The following is an 8,904-nucleotide window of genomic DNA, read 5'->3' as shown; positions in this document are numbered from 1 at the left end:
GTAGGCCCTCTCAGCCCTGAGGGCAGGGTGCAGGTACCTGTGTGTGAGGGCACCCCTGCACTAGCAGCGGTGCCCCCACAAACTCCAGATCCATTTTTCTGGAAATTGTGAGTGCGGGACGCCATTTTAGTCGTGTACGGGACATAGGTCACTACCTATGTCCAGCTATGTATTGGTAACTCCGAACCTGGGCATGTTTGGTATCAGACATGTCTGAAACATATCCCAATACTGTTGCAAGTATTGGAAGTATGATTCCATGCACTATGGGGGCTCCTTAGAGGACCCCCAGCATTGCTACCACCAATCTTACAGAGTTTTCCGGGCAGCCCAGCTGCTGCCACCCCTCAGACAGGTTTCTGCCCTCCTACTGCTTGATCTGATCAAGCCCAGGAAGGCAGAACAAAAGATTTCCTTTGGGAGAGGGAGGTAACACCCTCTCCCTTTGGAAATAGGTGTGACTAACTTGGGAAGGGTAGCCTCCCCAAGCCACTGGCTTGCTTTGAAGAGCACATTTTGTGCCCTCTGTGCATAAACCAGTCCACACCAGTTTAGGGATTCCCAGTCCCTGCTCTGGTGCGAAACGACAGTGGAAAAGGGAGTGACCACTCCCCTGTCCATCACCACCCAGGGGTGGCGCTTGGAGCTCCACCAGAGGGTCCCTAGGTTCTGCCAACTTGTTTCCAAGGTTGGCAGGAAACCAGGCACAGCCCGTCCTTTAGGGCAGAGGGGCTACGCCCCCCCCCACCTTTTGCCCCTCATGAAGAGTGTCTGTCAGGCTGAACAAAGGTCAGCCTGACAGACACTCTTCATGTTCAGGTCAGGCAGACAGGAGCAGACATGCACGATTTGCGCAGACTCTTGGCTGCCTGAGCTGAACTTTGCTGGGCTGAGGAGGTCACAGCTCCTACGGGCGTGACCTCCTCGGCTCAGCAAAGGTGCCTCGAAGGCCTCCCCTGGGTGATGAGGAAAGCGTCACCCATTGACTTTGACCTGGGCGCTTCAGGTTTAAGCCCTGAAGCGCCCAGGGCGAGTGTCAATCAGTAACACTTCGTCACAGAGTGGGGTGGGTTCAGAAGTCTCACAGACCCCATCCCACTCTGACGAGGCTGGGACTGCTGCCTTTCCTCATTGGCTGACCTATTGTCAGCCAATGAGGGACGGCAGCAGTCCCAATCCTCCTGGGACCTCCGAGGCTGAAGGTAAGTGTGTGTGTGTGTGATCTTTTAAAATGAATGTTTGGTGCATGCATGAATGTTTGAATGTTATGAGTGTTGTTAATGGATGTGCGTGTGTGTGAAAGAATGAGTATGTGTCTGTGATCTTTTAAAATGTTTGGTGCGTGCGTGCATGTTTGAATATTATGAGTGTTGTTAATGGATGTGCGTTTGTGCGTGTGTGAAAGAAAGAGTGTATGTGTGCTTCCCACCCGCCCCCCCTCCCTCCTAAAGCTGCCAGCCGCCACTGCAGGAAACTCTGGGACCATCTGAGTGGCCAGTCCAGGCAGGTGATGTCAGAGCCCCCTCCTGATAGATGCTTACCTGGTTAGGTGACCAATCCCTCTTTCAGGGCTATTTAGGCTTTTTTCTCTTGGGTGGGTCCTCAGACTTGGCTTGCAAGATTACAGCAGGACTCCTCTGCTTCGACTTCTGGACACTGGAACCGCGATTGGACCCTCCAGGAACTGACAAATGCTGCTACAACGAAGAAGACTCTTCTGCAACTTTGGGGCTCCTTATGAACACGGCGGGAAACCCTGCCATGTTCATGCTGGTGGTCTTTTCATAGCCGCCAGCCCCCTTGACACCCCGCCAACTGAATTACAAACATTCTGCTGGGCCGGGACATTGCCGACGGCTCCAAATGGAGCCGTTGTCAATGCCTCAGTGCAGAGGGTGCAGCAGCACCCATCGCGCAGATCACTGCCCGTAAATTGGGCAGTGACCTGCGTGAGGGGGCACTGCACGGGGCCCTGGAGCACCCCTTCCGCCAGCCTTTCTTTGGCAGGGGAACCCGCCAGGGAAAGGCTAGAGGAAACAGAGTTCATTATCTGGAGGGCGGCGCTGCTTGCATCGCCGCCCTTTCGGATAATATCATCTGCCATTGTCAGGCTGCCTCTCGGCGGTAGCCTGGCAGTGGCGGAGGGCCGCCACGGGTGCCTTCCCTGTGTTCATATTATGGTGGCTCAGACCGCTATGTCGGTGGCAGTATTTACCGCCGCCGCCGGCATGGCGGTATGAACCGCTGTTTCATAATGAGCCCCTTTGCTTCCACATAGATGGCCAGCTTTGCAACATTTACCCAGCCGTGCAGCCTCAGAAGACAGCAACTCTTCACCCTGCACAAGAAGAAGAAGGACTCTCCCTTGGAGTGAAGGAATCACTCCCCTGCAACCGCAAGCACCAACAACAAGTGACGACCGGCTGTGTGGATCCCCTCTCCTGCTAAGCTGCATGGATCCTGCATCATGGGTGGTGGTCCACAGTAGTTCTCTTAAACCTCTCTGCGAGCTATCCAACTTTGGTGGAGGTAAGCCTTTGCCTTCCTACGCAGGACAGTACTCACTTACACTGTGTCTCTTGTAGCTGCCAAGGCTTGTTGGCATCTCCACCAAGGGATCTTCAGCCCCAGCAATCCATCCTCCAAAGCACAGCCTCCTGTTTGGTTTTCCTGCGGCGTGGGATCCTCTTTTGTGGTGCTGCGTGGGCTTCCTCTGCGACTCCTGTGTCCTTGTTCTGTGGGACTCCTGTGGGTGCTGCCTCTGCTGCTTTGGACTCTGCGATGCTGAGGCTCTCCTGTGACTCACCTTTCTGGGTAGAGTCCTCCTGGGCCTTGCTGGTCCCCGGCAGCATCTCTTTTCCTCTAACCATGAGTTTGCCTTTGCCAAGGCTTCTTGATGGAATTCCTGTACTGACACCCGTCTGCATTCTTCCTTCCAGCATGGTACTTCATCTGCATCCATCAGGAACTCTTCTCCGGCTCCAGAGCTGCAGTGCTGACCTGTTCTTCATCACCCTTGACTAACTCATGCATCCACTGGTAGGTCATAGCTCCTACTCCTCCTGGACTCCACTGTGACTATTGGATTTGGTCCCCTCTCTCCACAGGTCTTCTTTCTTAAGGAATCCACTGCTGGATTTCTTGCAGGCTTCCTACACAGGGGCATAGCTTCATGGGTGTTTGGGGTGTGACACCCCCCAGATAAATGCATTCTTGACTATTTCATTGGGTCTGGGGACCCTGAGTCGAGTCTGATATCCCTGTGTCAATTATTTCCTTGTGCGCCATGAATAAAAGACAAACAGTATCCTTGATGTAAAACGGGAAATTTGCTCCTGGTGACTGAATTTCAAAACATTTAACCAGATAACTTGGAATCAATGCCAGCTTCCACGGTCTGTCCAAATGGTGTGATCCTAGGAAAACGTTTTATTTCACAGAGCCTACTTTTTCTTAATATCACAAATGAAGCAGGCCGGACAGTAGTGGAACACGAATTTAGGAGTTTTTCACTACCACATGTGTACATGTCCTGCCTTTTACCTACATAGCACCCTGCCCCATGGGTTACCTAGGGTTTACCTTAGGAGTGACATGTAGGAAAAGGGGAGTTTAAGGCTTGGCAAGTACTTTTAAATGCCAAATCGAAGTGGCAGTGAAACTGCACACACAGGCCTTCCAATAGCAGGCCTAAGACATGGTTAAGGAGGTACTTATGTGGGTGGCACAATCAGTGCTGGAGACCCACTAGTAGTATTTAATTTTCAGGCCCTGGGCACATATAGTGCACTTTACTGGGGACTTACAAGTAAATAAATATGCCAATTGGGTATGAGCCAGTATTACCATGTTTTTAGGGAGAGAGCACATGCACTTTAGCACTGGTTAGCAGTGTAAAATGTCCATAATTTTTGTAGCAAAAACAGCAGATTCTGCGGGATTTTCCATCAACGTAACTTTTTGTAAGAGTCAGGCCTGTTTTGGTTAGCCCTGGAGCCACTGGCGTGAGATACAGCCAGCAGTTCACAACTTTTTTAGTCAACTGTAGGTGGAAGTGGACCACTGAATTAGGAACTCTACTCCCGCCCTTCCATTTGGGATTTGTTCAGAGATTCACTTCTGCTTAGTGTAAACTATAAAACAAAATGTTGTCCAGATGATCCAATAATGATACCAAGCTCTCATGTTTCCTGATTCCAAACATGAGTCTCATTCAATCCAATCTTATTTTGCATTCTGGTACTCGTAGCCCAAAATTTGAAAAGGGAGAAAGAGGATCACGAGTATCAGAATGCAAAAAGAAAAATACCGTAAAAAGCTAACAAATTTGGCTTGGCAATCTTTTTTAAAAAAAGTTTTATTACAGGCATGAGTTTGTCCCATCCAGGAGTATTTAGGTCTCACAGTATTCTGATTTGACGAGCTATAGTTCCACTGCTGACATCAGATATTGCTGTGACTATTTTCTCTCTCTCTGTCCTTGCTCCCCCCTACATCCCCTTCCTTCTCTCTTCTACCGCACTCACAAATACTCAGGTTGAAGGCGGCAGCAGCAGTGGGAACACTCGCCAAATCTCTGAAACATACAGGGCTAAAAATATAAACTCACACAAGTATATAGAGTTGTGAAAATTCAGTTGGTGTGGTAATTCAGTCTCACCGATGTTCCAAGTACTATGGGCAATGACAAACCTAAGACATAATTGGATACCTTTCCTGAGCTTGGGAGCACCAGGAGATGCTGTTAACTGCAGGGTGGCTATCTCAAGTAAAAGCACATGGGGGACGGTTCAAGCCCGACACAGGAGCATCAATAAAAAGTAAGTCTTAACGAGACGAAGGAAAATGCAGAAAGAGAGAGGAAAAACAAAGGTACAGGACTCGAAACGGTGATCGAAGGAGGGAACCAACCAAAAATGTTGCATGGCAACGTTCCCACTGCCTCCTAAATTGGCCCACAAGCAACCTTCTAATTATTCTGGTTGCCCATTCCTTTTTGCCTGACCTGGAAGGTCTTCCTCTTGTGTCTCATCCCCAGTCGCCACTGTCTCGTCTTCTACAAGCTCTAGATGCCCTTTCGAAGGCTTTGCCTACACATTTTCAAACTCCTCCATGCTGTACAGCAGAGGTTCCCAACCTTTTGACTTCTGTGAACCCCCACTTTATTATTACTGGAACCTGGGGACCCCCCATGAATCATTATTGGAATCCGGGGACCCACCCACTGAGTCATTACTTAAAGCTGGGAACCTAATCTCTTAATATTATTTTTCTAAGCAGTTGCGGACCCCCCGGGGTCCCTGGACCACAGGTTGGGAACCACTGCTGTACAGGAAAGCCCTTCATTCTGATGGTTGCTAAAAAATAAATAAAAAAAATGAAACTGCAATAAAAAAAATTGGAAGTGTCAACTACCACCAATTTCTTTAACATCGATTTGTGTTAAGAGGTGGTCTGACGAAGTCAATGATCCGATGCAATGAGTTAACGGATGCTATTGATCCTGAGTATTTAGGAGTCTAGATCTTTTTAAATCACAAACTTTACAGGGCATTATAAGGCTAGCTTTACAGTTACTATGTATTTTCACATGTTCCACAGGTATGTGGACTGTCATCAAGTCATCCCAAGGCCTCATGACTGTTTAGGAATCATCCTTGTGATATTGCCTCGGTCTGTTGCTGCTCCAAGGCACCTTAGGATCACTTTGTAACTGCCTGAAACCAATGCATTAAGGAAAATAAGAAACGGCTCAATAAAAGAAAATAGTGGTTTCAAATATAACCGTGAAACAAGTATAAACCATAACAAAAAGTAAAACAGGTGATATGTGCAGCTCCCATGAGGCAAGAGAGGTCTGCTTATGTGTAGATAACACTTTACTACAAAGACTGTTCTCCCCTGAAGGAGATTTTATAACAGGATAGTACCAATCCTCAACCACCATTAAGAACATCAGACTGCACCAGAGATAGAAATGGGGCCTACTCGATGGCTTTGCAACAATGCTTCATTTGTGATGGTGGTTGCTGGTATTGGGTATTATTTTTTATGACCAGAGCTTATTTTTCTTCATCATACTTTTACCCAGAGCAAGAGACAGAAAGGAAGAAATGAAAGAAAGATAGGAAAGCAGGGATGAAGAACACCTGCAGGAATGAGACAAAGAGACTGGAAGTTCAGGGTGGTGGAACAAAGCGGCATAATGATGGTATTGGGCAACATCAGCATTGGGCAGTGCCAGAATCAGGCATACAAGGAAAACCTTTGGTTCCCTGCACTTACTTTTTTTTAATTTTATTTCTTTATACAAATTATGCGACTAAGGGTACGTTATTGTTGCCTCTAATCAGAACCTGCATGCTAAGTTGTTGCTAACTTCATGATGACAACCAAAGTTGATGTGTGATTTCAATAGAATACAGGGTGTAGGAAAGTAGCCTCTTTCTAGCTTGGTTACCCACACTTTTTGCCTGTTTGTCAGAGTATTTGACTGTGTTCACTGGGATTCTGCTAACCAGGACCCCAGTGACTGTGCTCTTGCCTCTAAATGTGGTTGCTGGTAACTTTTTATCCCCACAACTGGCATACTGGACCCCCCCCCCCCATGTAAGTCCCTAGTATATAGTACCTAGTACCTAGATACCCAGGGCATATGGGCTGCAGCAGCTATTCTGCCACCCATAGGTAGCCTATGCAAAGGGTTCTGCAGGCCTGCCATTGCAGTCTGTGTGAAACGGGTGCATGCACCCGTTTTCACTACAGGCCACTACACCAGGTCACAATAAATCACCCCTATAGTAGGCCCTCTCAGCCCTGAGGGCAGGGTGCAGGTACCTGTGTGTGAGGGCACCCCTGCACTAGCAGCGGTGCCCCCACAAACTCCAGATCCATTTTTCTGGAAATTGTGAGTGCGGGACGCCATTTTAGTCGTGTACGGGACATAGGTCACTACCTATGTCCAGCTATGTATTGGTAACTCCGAACCTGGGCATGTTTGGTATCAGACATGTCTGAAACATATCCCAATACTGTTGCAAGTATTGGAAGTATGATTCCATGCACTATGGGGGCTCCTTAGAGGACCCCCAGCATTGCTACCACCAATCTTACAGAGTTTTCCGGGCAGCCCAGCTGCTGCCACCCCTCAGACAGGTTTCTGCCCTCCTACTGCTTGATCTGATCAAGCCCAGGAAGGCAGAACAAAAGATTTCCTTTGGGAGAGGGAGGTAACACCCTCTCCCTTTGGAAATAGGTGTGACTAACTTGGGAAGGGTAGCCTCCCCAAGCCACTGGCTTGCTTTGAAGAGCACATTTGGTGCCCTCTGTGCATAAACCAGTCCACACCAGTTTAGGGATTCCCAGTCCCTGCTCTGGTGCAAAACGACAGTGGAAAGGGGAGTGACCACTCCCCTGTCCATCACCACCCAGGGGTGGCGCTTGGAGCTCCACCAGAGGGTCCCTAGGTTCTGCCAACTTGTTTCCAAGGTTGGCAGGAAACCAGGCACAGCCCGTCCTTTAGGGCAGAGGGGCTACGCCCCCCCCACCTTTTGCCCCTCATGAAGAGTGTCTGTCAGGCTGAACAAAGGTCAGCCTGACAGACACTCTTCATGTTCAGGTCAGGCAGACAGGAGTAGACATGCACGATTTGCGCAGACTCTTGGCTGCCTGAGCTGAACTTTGCTGGGCTGAGGAGGTCACAGCTCCTACGGGCGTGACCTCCTCGGCTCAGCAAAGGTGCCTCGAAGGCCTCCCCTGGGTGATGAGGAAAGCGTCACCCATTGACTTTGACCTGGGCGCTTCAGGTTTAAGCCCTGAAGCGCCCAGGGCGAGTGTCAATCAGTAACACTTCGTCACAGAGTGGGGTGGGTTCAGAAGTCTCACAGACCTCATCCCACTCTGACGAGGCTGGGACTGCTGCCTTCCCTCATTGGCTGACCTATTGTCAGCCAATGAGGGACGGCAGCAGTCCCAATCCTCCTGGGACCTCCGAGGCTGAAGGTAAGTGTGTGTGTGTGTGTGATCTTTTAAAATGAATGTTTGGTGCATGCGTGAATGTTTGAATGTTATGAGTGTTGTTAATGGATGTGCGTGTGTGTGAAAGAATGAGTATGTGTCTGTGATCTTTTAAAATGTTTGGTGCGTGCGTGCATGTTTGAATATTATGAGTGTTGTTAATGGATGTGCGTTTGTGCGTGTGTGAAAGAAAGAGTGTATGTGTGCTTCCCACCCGCCCCCACTCCCTCCTAAAGCTGCCAGCCGCCACTGCAGGAAACTCTGGGAGCATCTGAGTGGCCAGTCCAGGCAGGTGATGTCAGAGCCCCCTCCTGATATATGCTTACCTGGTTAGGTGACCAATCCCTCTTTCAGGGCTATTTAGGCTTTTTTCTCTTGGGTGGGTCCTCACACTTGGCTTGCAAGATTACAGCAGGACTCCTCTGCTTCGACTTCTGGACACTGGAACCGCGATTGGACCCTCCAGGAACTGACAAATGCTGCTACAACGAAGAAGACTCTTCTGCAACTTTGGGGCTCCTTATGAAGACGGCGGGAAACCCTGCCATGTTCATGCTGGTGGTCTTTTCATAGCCGCCAGCCCCCTTGACACCCCGCCAACTTAATTACAAACATTCTGCTGGGCCGGGACATTGCCGACGGCTCCAAATGGAGCCGTTGTCAATGCCTCAGTGCAGAGGGTGCAGCAGCACCCATCGCGCAGATCACTGCCCGTAAATTGGGCAGTGACCTGCGTGAGGGGGCACTGCACGGGGCCCTGGAGCACCCCTCCCGCCAGCCTTTCTTTGGCAGGGGAACCCGCCAGGGAAAGGCTAGAGGAAACAGAGTTCATTATCTGGAGGGCGGCGCTGCTTGCATCGCCGCCCTTTCGGATAATATCATCTGCCA

This window comes from Pleurodeles waltl, chromosome 11 (genome assembly GCF_031143425.1).
Source record: "Pleurodeles waltl isolate 20211129_DDA chromosome 11, aPleWal1.hap1.20221129, whole genome shotgun sequence".
NCBI lineage: Eukaryota > Metazoa > Chordata > Amphibia > Caudata > Salamandridae > Pleurodeles > Pleurodeles waltl.
Note: the sequence above shows the minus strand (reverse complement) of the source record.